General features: G+C 36.9%; 1 pseudogene; it reads right to left on the bottom strand.

Annotated features, from left to right (window-relative positions):
• Positions 1–981: 981 nt before the first annotated feature.
• LOC149215035 (wall-associated receptor kinase-like 20 pseudogene) lies at positions 982–13,802 on the bottom strand (annotated as a pseudogene).
• Between the last annotated feature and the right edge of the window lie 1,155 nt (positions 13,803–14,957).

Below are 14,957 nucleotides of genomic sequence, written 5' to 3'. Positions count from 1 at the left end.
CAACCATAAAAATGTGAAAAAAACAAAATTAATGATAAGAATTAAAATATATATATATATATATATATATATATATATATCTTGTAAACCATAAAAAAAACTGGCAAAAAAAAAAAACAAAAACAAAAATATGGAAAAGAGAAAAAAAACATTTAAAAAAAAAACTAAAAATTAAGTAGGTAAAAAAAAAAATAACAAAAAAGTAAAAATAAAATAGAAAATTAACAAAAAAAATTAAAAATTACTAAAATTAAGATTAAAATGTTGATTAATTAAAAAAACAAATATAAAACTAGCAATTGCCCCTAAAGGTGCAAAAAGAGGACGATAGAAATGTTAAATTGAAAGAATTGTATTTTGGTTAAAAATAATAAATATTATAATAATTCAATCATTCAAACTAAACCTAGTCAATAAATTGCCCAAAATAAAATAAATCCTTAATCAAAATTATACAAATTATTATTTTTTGTTTCTCTCAATTATTTATATAATAAAATCCAATCAATCATTCAAAATAAATCAAATCAATAAATTTCCCAAAGTAAATCCCAACTAATCAAATGGTGCAAATAGAAAAATTGAACTCATGAAATTACAGGTTCACAATTATAACCAAATTCGTGAATCTAGAAAGGACAAAAGTGATTTTCAGTTTGACCCTATTCTTATATCGAACATAAGGACACCTATTCATTGTCCTCTTCAAGAATTTCAGGTTATAAGGTCATGATTCCAACAGTCAATTTTAGGCATCTTAAATAATGATATGCTTCAAATTAAGAAATTTGTTATGTTCGCTATGGTGCAAATAAAGCATACTGAACTCATGATTTTACAGGTTTATAGTTATAACCAAATTTGTGAATCTAGAAATCAGCTATCCAAAATCCTAACCATGTTCATATACGAAGCCATCAAAACTCCAATAGCTCAAACCGTCGTTTGGCTAAAGGACAACGAGAATTTTAGTTGCATTGCCTACATTACAAAATTATGGTAGAGGTTCACAGTGGGCCTCTCCTGCCTCCTCTCCTACAAATAACTCATCGCTAAAAGTGGCACTGCCTTCATGCTTTCTACAACAACTTGCGAAGCATTCTCCTTCAACCGAGGATCGACAACATCCATGATCCTTCCCTGTTCTGATATATTAACCACATACACTGCCAGATTCATATCATCAGATTCCATGCAGAGATCAATGGCCTTCTGCGATGTCAGCAGTTCCAACAAAACCACACCGAAGCTATACACATCACTTTTATCAGTGAGCTGGTAATTTCTATAGTACTCGGGATCCAAATAACCCACTATCCCTTGAGCGCATGTGGAGATATGTGACAGGTCTGACTCTGCTATACTGGATAGCCCGAAATCTGAAACCTTGGCATTCATTTTATTGTCAAGCAAGATGTTTGTGGACTTGACATCTTTGTGATATGTTAGAGGGTAGGCAGCGGAATGGAGATAAATACGACATGAGAGGTGGAAAGCATGGAGTATCTGTGGTGAACAACCATCTCCAGGGGGAAGTCGTTCTCGACTGGAGAGAACTCTGCACTTACTTCTCTTATCCCCTTCACCAGGGTGATTACACCAGGTGGCTTGTCAAGCACGATGACTGGAGGTACCCTGCATCCATCCCCTGCGTGCCCTTATAAATTGATTTCAATTTTTTTTCATATGAATTAAACACTTAAGTTGTGTATTTGCAGGGAGATCGTGGAGAAATATAGCGAATCCCTGATGGGTTTAGCATGCAAGCGGTTGGGGATAATATCAGAGGCATTGGGTTTGGAAACTGAAGCAGTGAGGGTAGGCAGCGGAATGGAGATAAGCCAGTGCTTCTGCAGTTTGAAGAGAAATATTCAAGCGAGTTCTCCAGTCCAGGAACCTTCCTGCGGAGGTCATGTAGAGATGTTCAAATAAGGTCCCGTTGGGAATGTACTCATAGATCAGGAGGGGTTCCTCTGCATCAACACAACAGCCCAACAATCGAACCAAATTTATGTGGTTTACCTGAGATAAAATCTGAACCTCGTTCAGAACATGCTCGATTCCATTGATATCACCTACTTTGGCAGTTTTAACCGCGACAAGGGTGTCGTCTTGGAGTATTTACCTCCGAATGTGGGATTTCCAGCAGGGAATTCACAACACTGGTGGTCCCAGTCCAAGATTTTGCTATTAAAGTTGTATGGCACGTTCAAACCTTGCTCCGCCTCTAGTTTTCCTTAGGTCGTGCACCAGAAAATTCGCAATTTGACAAAAATGGAGTTGCACTCCTGAAAATGGAGCCGCCATAGTGTAAAGGTAGACAAATGTCATTATCAAGTTATTGATGATGATGATGATGATAGTGGTTAACGTCCACTGAGACCAAATTGGTTTATCGGACCTATAATTTTCTTAGTTTTTAGTTGTCTAGCTCCTCGTCTTTCTTGACGAGATTGATGCTGTGGCTTTCTTTTTTTTCTCTATGGTCTTCCAACTTCCTTTATCTTGCATCTCCTTGATCTCTGCGGTTCTTGGGACATTGGTGTCTTAGCTTCGCGATCTATTGTGTTCATCCTTTTGAAGATAGTCGAAGAATAATTTTAGTCTAGGAGATCTGCTTCACTGTTAAATGAAGATTTATTTTGTGCGATGGGGCTTTCTCCATGCTTGTCTTGAGAGTTGTTTCTTTCTTGCCCAATTTCTTGTGATTCAAAGTTTTCTCTAGAGTATTCTTCTTTGATGACAGTGTAGTGTTATTTTTGTGCTCCTTCCCACCATGTAGATTTGTGGTGGTCTTTTCTAGTAGAATTTTTCTGGGAGGCTTTTGAGCAATTTTTGGCTAGATGGCTTGTCTCAAAGCAGGATCGACATTTGAAGATGACACTTTCATAATCGAGTTTCTGGTTCCACACATAGTCTTTACTTGTTAAGTTTATTTCAGCTAGGATCCGGCGCTGAAGCCCATTTCCACACAGATGGTGCATAGGTGGTTCTGGCATATTCCTCTGTTTCTGGGCACTTGCAGTAAAATTTCCCAATTGCATTTCCAATGCTTTTAGTGAGAGAGATTCCAGAGATGCAAGGGTAGGCTTGGAAATCTCATCCAAACTGGTGCTGAGGTTATGACTGTTGTTGAGGGATTGAATGATGGGTTCCATGGCTTCATGAATAGGCCCGAGTTTTCCCAAAACCAAGGGCTAGAATCTAGAATACATTGTTTGCTTTCAGGATTTTCAAAATCTACTATAAAGAAACCCCTAGCACATGGGTAGATATTAATTTCATCAGAAATGACAGGCTTCCATACCTCCGAGATCCAATTGTGGAGAGCTGTCAGCCGCGGCCAAAAACCATTGAACTGGCAGATTAGGGCACTTTCAGAAAACTTCAAAGCCTCATCGAGTGAGGCCTAGACCACCTGGACAGTGGGAGTTGGGGCTTCACTGACGATATGCGCAGGAGCTTGCCCTCCAAAAGTGGATGGAACTGAGCCAACAGTTATTTTCACGAAGCTGGGAGCCATATTTGCGTGTAGATCCTAGCCTCAGAGAAATAAGGCAGAAGATTAGATCTAGATCTAGCCGCAGAAAATTAGATCTAGAACCCAGCTGCAAAGAAGAAGGTTAGATCTAGATCTAGATCTAGCCGCAGAAGATTAGATCTAGAACCCAGCCGCAGAGTCTCAGTAAGCCTTTTAATCTGCAAGAAACCATTTATTATTTTTGCTGGACTTTGAATTGATTTCGCTTAATTCAGGGTAGCGAATCAAGAACTTATTGTTTTGGTTAGAAATTGAGTCTACCAGCAAATACAACCGCAGCAATAGCAAAAGTACGTGAAGGTTCCCACCCAGGAAGGAAGAGCCGATCCCGATAGGCTAGAGGTAAAGCAGAAGCCCAAACGACACAGATATAGAGATGCCCTATTCCGTCTAGAAAACATATGCATAGAAACTACGCACATAATAGAGATCCCCGGGAGAGACGGAAGAAGACTACGCGCAGAATAGAGATCCCTGGTAGAAGAATACGCACAGAATAGAGACGGCAAAAGAATACGCTTAGACAGATGTCAAATGGCGTGTTTAAAGCCTTAATGGTAGTGTTACTGTAGCAACGTATTTTACAAATGGTGTGCCAGATGTCAATCAGACAAGAAAAGTGTCGCTGAAGAAGTTGATGCATAAGAAGGCCTATCGGCCTAAATATATATAAAAGACAAAAATAAAAAATAAAAAATGTTAAAAAAAATTATCTCATAAACTATAAAAGAATTTGGAAAAAAAAAAATAAAAAAAAATATATATCTATATATATATATATATATAAAAGTAAGTAAAAATAAAGAAATTAAAAAAAAAAACATTAGCAAAAACCAGGGAAATTTTTTTTAAAAACAAACTAGTTAAAAAAAAAAAAGAAAATTAATGAAAAAAATTAATATTAAAAAAACAAAAATAAATTCAAATTATAAAAAAATAAAACAAAAAAGGGTGTATTTTTTTATTTAAAATTCAAATTATAAAAAAATAAAACAAAAAAGGGTGTATTTTTTATTTAATATATATATATATATATATATATTTTAAACCTACATTTTTTATTTAAAAAATAATAATAAAAAATTTAAAATTTAAATTTAAAATTAATTTTTTTAAGCATTTTTTATTAAAAAAAATATAATTTTTATTTTTATTTTTTTAATTAATTAATTTATTTTTCTTTTTATTTTTTTTTTAAATTAAAAAAAAAAATCATTAATTTTTTAATTTAAAATTTAAAAAATTATTTAAAAAAAATAAAAAATTTATATTGTTTTTTGTTTTTAAATAAAATGTTAAAAAACCAATATAAATTTATTTATTTTTTTAATAATTTTTTAAATTTTAAATTAAAAATTAAATTTGTTTAAAAAATTATTATTTTTTAATTATTTGTTAAAAAAATTGTTATATATATATATATATATATATATATGTATTTATATATATATTTCCTTTAAATAAAGAAGGTAGGTTTAATTAAAAAATAATTTATTTTATTTTGTAAATTAAAAAAAAAAGCATTTTTTTGGTTTTTTTTTTTTTTAAATTTGAAATTATTATTATTATTATTATATTTTGAGTTAATTAATTTTTTTTAATCAAAAATACGCATTTTTTTATAAACTGTAAATGTTTATTTATTTATTTTTTTCATTTGAAAAGACATATCTTTTAGGCCATTTTCAAATTTTATTTTATTTTATTTATTTATTTGAGTTTTTTTTTTGTTTTTTTTTAATATTAATTTTACTAGTTTTTAAATTTTTTTCATTAATTTTCTATATATATTTTTTAAACTAATTTGTTTTTAATTTTTTTTCCTAGTTTTTGTTAATGTTTTTTTTTAATTTCTCTATTTTTACTTACTTATATATATATATATATTGTTTTTTTTTTCCAAATTCTTTTATGGTTTATGAGATAAATTTTTTTTAACATTTTTTTTGTATTTTTTTATATATATTTTTATATTTGTTTTTTAGAGACAATTATTTCATGTGGATTGAGAATTTAATTAATGACGTATAAATATGTAGAATATCGAAAATACAAAATATCGACCTTCTTCTTTAAATATGCAAAACAATAAAAACCTCACTACAAAAAAATAAAAATAAAAATAGAAACAAGAAAATATGAAGAAGAAGACCACTTCCAAAATCATTAAATTTACAAAATAATTATTTACATTTCATACATTATAAAATTAAAAGTAACAAAAAAAAAAGTCTTTAAAAAAAAGGCATGGTGTAGAATTACCACTTTTTTAAATCAACATCAAAATCACTACCATTCTAAAACGCAATGTACATAAAAAAAATTATAGTGCCAAAAACTATGCTCGAAAAAAAACATGTGTGTTATGCATCAACGCTTTTCAAAATCGGGTCACTTTTTTGCTATCTCTACAAAACAAGTAACAGTATTAGTTCCCATTTCAAAGTTTACGTTGTTTCTAATTGTATCTTTATATTATAGCAAAGATTTTAAGGCGACACAATCTGCTCATGTATTTTAAGATCTACTGCTTGAGATAACAAGGCCATTATCATATGGGAATCTTTAATATTTATATACAGTGCATTTAATTTAGTTTACAATATTAAAGCAAAATATGTCTCTCTATACCATAGGATGAGAATAATATATTGCCTTTCTTAACTTTCAGTAATCGGTTTAAGCTTTCATTTTTGTACTATAATAGTTTAATATGTATTCCATATTTCCCAATCTGCTTTACTTTCCTTTTTCTATATGTGCATGTAAGTATGGGAGATATAGTTGAAACGTTATCCGAATCATGCAGTTCAGTTACGATATTTGGGGTTATGGTTTCTATTCATATCAATGATATTGTAATCTTATTGCGGAGAGATAACTATTGTCGTTGTATGCTTAGTTCTACTTTTAACTACCTGCATACCTTATCAAATTAATAATTATTATTATTTCAATAACTGGCCCACCGTACCTCCTTGCTTCAGGACTGTCTTTAACCCTTAACTCCCAAGGTATTCCATATACATAATATATACATACTACAAGATGCACCAGTGCCCCCAACAATCTATTTTTTTCTTTAAAATTAATAGTCACATAATTATGCAAAATTCCCAAAATCGAAAGTCATAGTATATAGTGGAATTCTTAAGATTATAACTATTGATTACAGTAATGTTCCAATATGATATATATAAAAAGTTAAATCAAAATTACTCTAGAATATAATATCAATTGTCTAATGTTCACATCAAGAAAATAAATCAACATATAATTATGTTTGGTTTCATTAATAAAAGAGTACTTGGAACTTCACACCTTGCCACCTAGCCTAGAACTGAAATCCTCTAGTTCACCCCCGAGCTGAGACACTTTTTCCAGTGAATCAACAACCTTTGTTGATCCCTTCAATAGGTATTTAATACCTTTCTTTCATGATAATGTTTCATTTAGCGACGTCTCGCTTTTGTGGAACTTTTTATCCACTTGCCTAGGATTTTCCATAAAACCTTGTCTTTCTCTCGCATGACGCTTTTATTCTTATCTAAGCTTAATATCTTTCTCCAACTAAGAAACTTAATGGATTTTTCTCTCCCATCCATTAAGCTTATCTAGAATTTCATCTAGAATCTTATCCTGGAAGAATTATCCAATCTCATTTACCAATGAGATTTTATTTTCTTTCTTTGGCAAGAGTCTCATGTCTAGGTGTCTCATTCCCAAGTACATACATCTCATTTATTTATTTATTTCATTTACATAATTATTCTAATAATACTCATGTCTTTTCCGCCATAAATCAGTGTAACCAAAACAATATTACAACAATAGAGGGATATTACAAATGGCTACAACAACATAAATCATAATTCATTCGCCCCCTTATTCAAGTATAGTATAGAATGCTTCAAATGCCACAATTATGGGAATATATCACATGATTGCAGAAGAAACGTGATATGTTCTCCTATATAACAACCCTGGTGAAAATTCTATGTAATAAAAGTTATTAAAGGAAAACTAATAACCACGACTGATGGGACACTTATTCCAAGTTTAATGTTGGGCAAGACATCCTAGTGTGGGTGTTCATTTGGTTTATTATGGCTAAGGAAATTGGAAAAGGCAATGGCTGAGGCATTTAGAAAGACAAAGTGGCATTAATTGGCATTTTATTTATGTAAATACTGGAAATTAGGATAAGAGGAAGGTGAAAGGTCACAGGTTTCATGTGAGGAGGAAAATTGATGTGACCCAGCCCACGCTTCCATGTAACCTTGGTTGTCCAACTATCTGGGATTAATGATGTTGGTGGATTCGGTTTGTTGTTTTTGCAGTTGATTGCAAATATGAGTATTGGATATTTTTATTGGAGTTTGTAAACATTAATGGGGCTCCTAAATGCCAACCTACCGGTACCCAGCCTCGAGCTTTGTCCTCCCATTTGATCTTTTACTCAAAATCGTTATGCCTCCCAGTCTTTGTGTGGGTTCTGCTCTGTTATGGAAACTCTGTGAGGGTTCCTGTCAAAGCATTTGGTCTCGTTCCTGTGCTTATGGAAAACTCTGACTTTGGGCATGGTTGCGAATGAATGTTGGTCTTCCGAACTAGCTTGTGCTATTTGCAAGGATTTTCCCTGTTGTATGAACTTGTCTCAGCTCTGGAGGTTAGTCTGATTGAATTCTTTTACACTGAGTTTTTTTTTTGTTTAATCTTTTGTTACTTAGGCTCGATGTCTAGTCTGTCAGGCCACTAGTTGCTCTTTACTGTTGTTGTGGTACTCTCTACTCCTGCTATGGTGCGAAAGTCATTTTAAGTTTTGGTTCCGATGTGCATAGGTGACAGAAAAATGATTCTCTCAGCTACAAATCAGGTAACTTGTCCCTCCGTGCTTTATACTGTCCCCTCTTCTGGTGTAGTAACTGACCAACGCCTGCTCCTCTTATCTCAGGCTTCTTTTGGTTGTCTGCGGCTCTGTTCCGTGAGATTCTTGGTCCGGTCGTGCCCAGGTATGCTACGCTTTCCCTTTGCTTTTGTTATGTCTCGGTTCAGGTAACATTGTGCAATGTATGCTAACTGTGACTCGTTTGGTTTGTGCAGGTTGAGGGTTCAACCTGGGTGCGAGGATTTAACACAATTCGGTCTCCAAGCTAGACAACCCTCTACTGGTAGGCTCTGTTTTCCATAGTTTGTCAACTCGTAGTTAGGGTTTCTTTTCGTTTCTGTAGTATTTGTCCCTCGCTATCTGGTTGTTGTGTATAAACTGGGTCGTTCTCACAACTTAGACTTGAGTCTGGTTTCAGTTATGGTTCTGGTCTGGCCATCTGGTTGAGGTTGAGGGTTTCCTTGACATCCAACCCTCGACTAGGGTTTTTCCATTCTATCGGACGCTGTGTACTTGATTTGTTTTGGACAATGTAATACTTAACTTGCATGGAACAACAACAACGTAAATATAAATTATCTGTCTCTGTTTGTTTACAAAAAAGTATGAAAGTTTGTCCAAATTTACCTCTGTTGCAATTCGTTCCTCCGGTGCTTTGTTTTTGTATTCTCCTTTTGATCAATTCGTTGTATGTCACTCTTCTGGCTGTGAATTCAATTTTCTTGCCCGTTTGCTCTGGTTGTGGGATTTATATGTGTGTTACAATGTTGCTTTCTGTTAAGAGAGGAAGAAAAAAACACAACCTACAGTAGTAAGCCTGTATTCTGTCTGTTATCACTGAATTCAACTAGTTAATAGATAAAACATAATGGCACAGCACATAGGCAATGGTACAGATGGACGATAGGAAAAAATTTGCGTTCTGTCTCTTTTTATTTCTCGTATCTGGAAATGCTGAACCTTTTACATGTTTTCCATTGCTACATTTATACATCTTCATTTACAGTTAATGAAACTATAGTTACTTTCGGTTATAGGTAGTATAGTTGTATAATTACTAATTCTTAGTTTTGTTTACATGACAAGATTTTCATTTAGACATTTTTGTCTTTTCTTTTTAAGTTGACAGAACAATTACTAATCTGCTATTTATTAAGGTCAGATACGTAACAACCCTAACCGACCAACTAACTTTTGACTAATACAACAATTAAGAGGAAAGAAAAAAAAAAATCCTACCTCCTGCTCTGATAAACTAAACATGAAAGACAATCCAAATGCTAAATCAACTTTCCAACATGGTGGAGACATCACCCGGTCATGGCGCCCTAGCTGGATGCTCCTGCATCAGGCTCCTGGGGCAAAAGGAAATCATGGCTCCGATCCATGAGCTTCTTGATTGAAGAACTTATCTTCTCAATCTGTCTGGCATCAAGCCACGAACTATCCTCAATAGGACGGTTCTTCCACTTGACTGGGTATTGCAGATACTCCTTCTGTCGAATTCATTTGGCCACCTGAGTGTCGAGAATGCTCTCAATCTCAGGAGGCTGAACATAAGGCATCTGTCTCATCCAAGCTTCTCCTCCATCCTGGGTATTCCGTGTAGGCCGTGTGGTTCCATCTTCTTCCTTTTCTTCTGGGTCAGCCGTGTAGGGGAACAGGTCTGCTACATTAAAGATAGGTGAAATGCCTATTCTGGGTGGCAACTGTATCTCATAGGCATTCACCGAAAATTTCCGGAGGACTTTGCAGGGTCCTATCTTCTTGTACTTTAACTTATTGTATGTACCCTTAGGGAAGCATTCTTTGCGCAAATGCACAAGGACTTCATCCCCCACGTTAAACTGTACTTCCCTTCTCTTCAAATCTGCTTGCTGTTTATACTTTAGGTTGCTGTCCTGCAATTTAATTTTTACCTGTTCATGCAAATCTCTCATCGCGTTAGCGAAATCTTCTCCATCTGCGCTTCGCCTTTCCTGCAGTCCAAGATCCCGCAACTCATGCACTCCGTGAGGATGCATGCCATACAGGATCTGAAATGGGTTGAAACCTGTGCTGCGGTTAGGCAAGTCATTATAAGCAAACTCTGATTGTGCAAGCACTTGATCCCACATTCGTGAATTCTCTCCAACCAGGCTTCGTAGCAAGTTTCCTAGACTCCTGTTTACAACCTCTGTTTGTCTGTCAGTTTGCGGGTGATAAGCAGAACTGTAACTCAGTTGTGTGTCCATTTTCTTCCACAGGGTACGCCAAAAGTGTCCCGTGAACTTCACATCCTTGTCCGAAAGGATAGACTTAGGCAACCCATGTAACCTAACAATCTCTGTGAAAACAAGTGGGCTACGTGAGTAGAATCACTGGTTTTTCTGCAAGGGATAAAATGCGCCATTTTTGAGAATCTGTCCACTACTACCATCACCAAGTCGTAACCTCGCTGTGTCTTAGGTAGACCTGAGACAAAGTCCAAGCTAACTGAGTCCCATGGTCTTCCTGGAACAGGTAACGGTGTGTACAGTCCCGTGTTTTGACTGTGACCCTTTGCCAACTGGCACACTTTACATCTGGCCACAAATCACTGTACATCCCTTCACATCTTCGGCCAAAAGTAGAAATGACTGAGTTGCTCAAGTGTCTTGTCCATGCCAAAATGTCTAGCCAGACCTCCACTATGCTTCTCCCGAATAATATTCTCTTCCATCGACCAGTCAGGTATGCATAGCTTTCCTCCCTTAAACAACAGTTTCTCTTGTAGGTTGTAGTCCAACCATGGGCTGTTATCTCTCACCAAGGGATTCTGACATGCCTCATAGGCCTCCTTAAAGTCTGTATCAGTATGGTATAAATCTTGTAAGTGCTCAAAACCCAGCACTTGCACAACACTTTCTTGCAGAAGTAAAGCTCTCCTACTTAGTGCATCCGCCACCTTGTTGGCCTGCCTGTTTCAACACGAAGTTGAAACTCTGCAAATACTCCACCCATTTGGCGTGTTTGTGGTTCAACTTGTGCTATTGCATAACATACTGTAGTGCAGAATTATTTGAAAACAACACAAATTCGTTTCCCAGCAGATAATGCCTCCAGTGTTTTAATGCCTGTATAACAACATAGAACTCCTTGTCATAAGACGAATATTTCTGTTTGCTTTCATTTAGCTTCTCGCTGAAAAATGCCACAGTCTTATCCTCTTGGTTCAGTACAGCTCCAATAGCCATACTGCTAGCATCACAGCGAACCTGAAAAAGCCTCTTGAAATCTGGAAATCTCAGGATCGGCCTCTCAGTGATCTTTCTCTTTAATAACTAGAAACTTCTCTCCGCTGCCTCTGTCCATCGAAAAGGCTGAATAGCCTTTTTAATGGTATCCAACATAGGTGCACAAATTTCGATAAAATTCCTTATGAATTTATGGTAAAAACTCGCTAGTCCATGAAAGCTACGTACCTCAAATAATTTTTTCGGAAATGGCCAATTCACTATTGCCTCAACCTTCTCCGGATCCATCTTCAGTTTGTTTTATGCTATTACAAAGCCCAAATAAATCAATTCCTTCTGCAGAAAGGTACATTTCCTCAAATTTATTAGCAGTTTATTCTGCTGTAATTTTTCTAGCACTTTCCATACGTGTTGAAGGTGCTCTTCCCTTGTCCTACTGAAAATTAGTATGTCATCCAGGTACACTATCAAAAATTTCCCGATGTACTCCAACATCTCATTCATTAACCTCATAAATGTACTGGGTGCATTTCTCAGTCCAAATGGCATGACCAACCATTCGTATAGTCCCTCATTTGTCTTAAAGGTTGTCTTCCATTCATCCCCCTCTCGTATCTGGATCTGATGATACCTGCTCTTCAAGTCTATCTCAGAGAAATATGCTGCCCCGCTTAAACAATCCATCATGTTCCATCCATGGAAGTGGAAACCTGTACCGGATGGTGATTTTGTTGATGGCCCTTGAGTCTGTGCACATACGCCACTCTCCCCCCTTCTTGGGAGCGAGAACCGTTGTGACTGCGCAAGGCCTCAAACTTTCCCTTATCAATCCCTTGTTTAACAGTTCTTGCACCTGCTTCCTAATCTCTTCATTGTCCTTGGGGCTCATTCGGTATGCCACTTTGTTCGACAAACTGGCTCCAGGTATGAAGTCAATATGATGACTTATGCTTCTTTTGGGGGGTAATTTGTCTGGCAAGTCATCCACCACTATATCTGTAAATTCCTGCAACATTCGCTGGATTTCTGTAGGTAAATATGATACCTCTGTATGCAACAACACTGTTTTTGCTTTCTTTACAACTGCATAACCCATCTCACTGTCCTCAACTTGTTTCAGAAACTGTTTTCCGCTAACCAACAATGCTCTTGGTTCACTTGTCCCTGTTGTCCCTTCCTCTTTGATGGGCACAAGCGTATGCTTGATTCCATCCTTGACAAACTTATAACAATTCGTCAATCCATCGTGTACCACTTTCCTATCGTACTGCCAAGGCCTGCCTAGCAGTATGTGACATACATCCATCGGCATGATGTCACAAATGACTCTATCCTTATATCTGCCTATTTGAAACTCCACCTCACACTGTTCATCCACCAGCAACTAATGGCATTTTTGCAGCCATGAGACTTTGTAAGGGGTGGGATGTTTCAAGCGCTTCAATTCCAACTTTTCTACCATTTTTGTGGACACCAAGTTATCTGTACTACCGCTGTCAATAATTAACTTACAACACTTACCATGTGACTTACAAACTGTTCTAAACAAAGCCTTCCGCTGTGTCTGTTTGGTGACCTCTTTAACTGGTTTTAACAACACCTTGTGCAGCACCAGGGCTTCCCCTATCTTTGGAGCATTTTCTGCTTCTTGGGGAGGTGCCGCTGCTTCCTCTGGTTGTGCAACATATGCACCCCTCTGTCCAGCTTGATCTGCCTCTAGACATTCAAATGATCTGTGTCCCCATTTATGACACCTGTAACACTGATAACCAACCCCTCTACCTCGGCCATTTCCCCTACCTCGTTGGGATGACCTACCACCTCTCGCATTATCACCTCTGTCTGCTAATCCGGAAGCTCTGGAACTGCTGCCTTCCTCATTGCTACTAGCAGTCCGCCCTCTGCCATATGACTGGACTTTTCCCTTGCTGGCTCCTCGTCCTCTCCGGGAATTCTGCCTTCTAGTAATTTTCTCTTCAGCTTTCATCGCACTCTGATACGCTTCTTCAGTGTTCTTCGGAGATAAAATACTGATTTCATCTAAAATTTCTAATCTTAACCCATTTACATACCTGGTTGTTCTTTCCGCGGTATCCTCTGTATATCCAGCTCTTAAGTTCACTCGATAGAACTCCTCCGTGTACTCCCTTACCGTCATTCCTTTCTGTCTCAGATTCTGCACTTGCCTGTGTAGTGCAATCTGATAATCTTTCGGCAGAAATCTGCCCTTCAACTTGGCCACCATCCTTGACCAGGTTTTAATCGGCAACTTGTTCAATCTCTTTCTCTCCATCTGGACACTATCCCACCACAGGGCTGTGTGTCCCTTCAATTTTGTCATAGCGAACTTAACTCTGCGGTCTTCGCTGACTTCCTCACACTCAAAATACTTATCCATCTCGCTGATCCAATCCAATAAAACCTCTATGGACAGGCTGCCGTCATAGGTTGGGAGTTCTGGTTTGGGTTTACTGCTTGCCACTAAAACAGACCTCAACAATCTCACTTCTGGGGTCTCGCCTTCCGGTCCATCTGTTGCTACTTCAGCTTCCTCTTCGCTGTCATCGCCTATCTCCGGGTCTCTTCTTCTCCCTGCCTCTACTGCCTCCAAACGGGCAGTAAGAATTCTGATCTCCTCTCTCAGTCCTTCCTCTGCTATCCTTCGGGCACCTCTGCCACGACCCCACCTTCCTCTCTCCATTTCTCTAACTAACCTTAAAAACTGCTCTGATACCACTATGATGTGACCCAGCCCACGCTTCCACGTAACCTTGGTTGTCCACCTGTCCGGGATTAATGATGTTGGTGGATTCGGTTTGTTGTTTTGGCGGTTGATTGCAAATATGAGTATTGGATATTTTTATTGGAGTTTGTAAACATTAATGGGGCTCGTAAATGCCAACCTACCAGTACCCAGCCTCGAGCTTTGTCCTCCCGTTTGATCTTTTATGCAAAATCGTTATGCCTCCCGGTCTTTGCGTGGGTTCTGCTCTGTTATGGAAACTCTTCGAGGGTTCCTGTCAAAGTGTTGGTATCGTTCCTATGCTTATGGAAAACTCTGGCTTTGGGCGTGGCTGCAAATGAATGTTGGTCTTCCGAACTGGCTTGTGCTATTTGCAAGGATTTTCCCTATTGCATGAACTTGTCTTGGCTCTGGACGTTAGTCTGCTCAAATTTTTTTACACTGAGTATTTTTTTGTTTAATCTGTTGTTACTTAGGCTTGATGTCTGGTCTCTCAGGCCACTGGTTTCTCTTTACTGTTGTTGTTGGTACTCTCTACTCCTGCTATGGTGCGAAAGTTGTTTTAAGTTC

This window comes from Pinus tabuliformis, chromosome 1_1 (assembly GCF_031772625.1).
Source record: "Pinus tabuliformis cultivar Carrire ecotype Pingquan chromosome 1_1, CPIR1, whole genome shotgun sequence".
NCBI classification, from domain to species: Eukaryota; Viridiplantae; Streptophyta; class Pinopsida; order Pinales; family Pinaceae; genus Pinus; species Pinus tabuliformis.
Note: the sequence above shows the minus strand (reverse complement) of the source record. Positions and strands in the feature narration are given on the sequence as shown.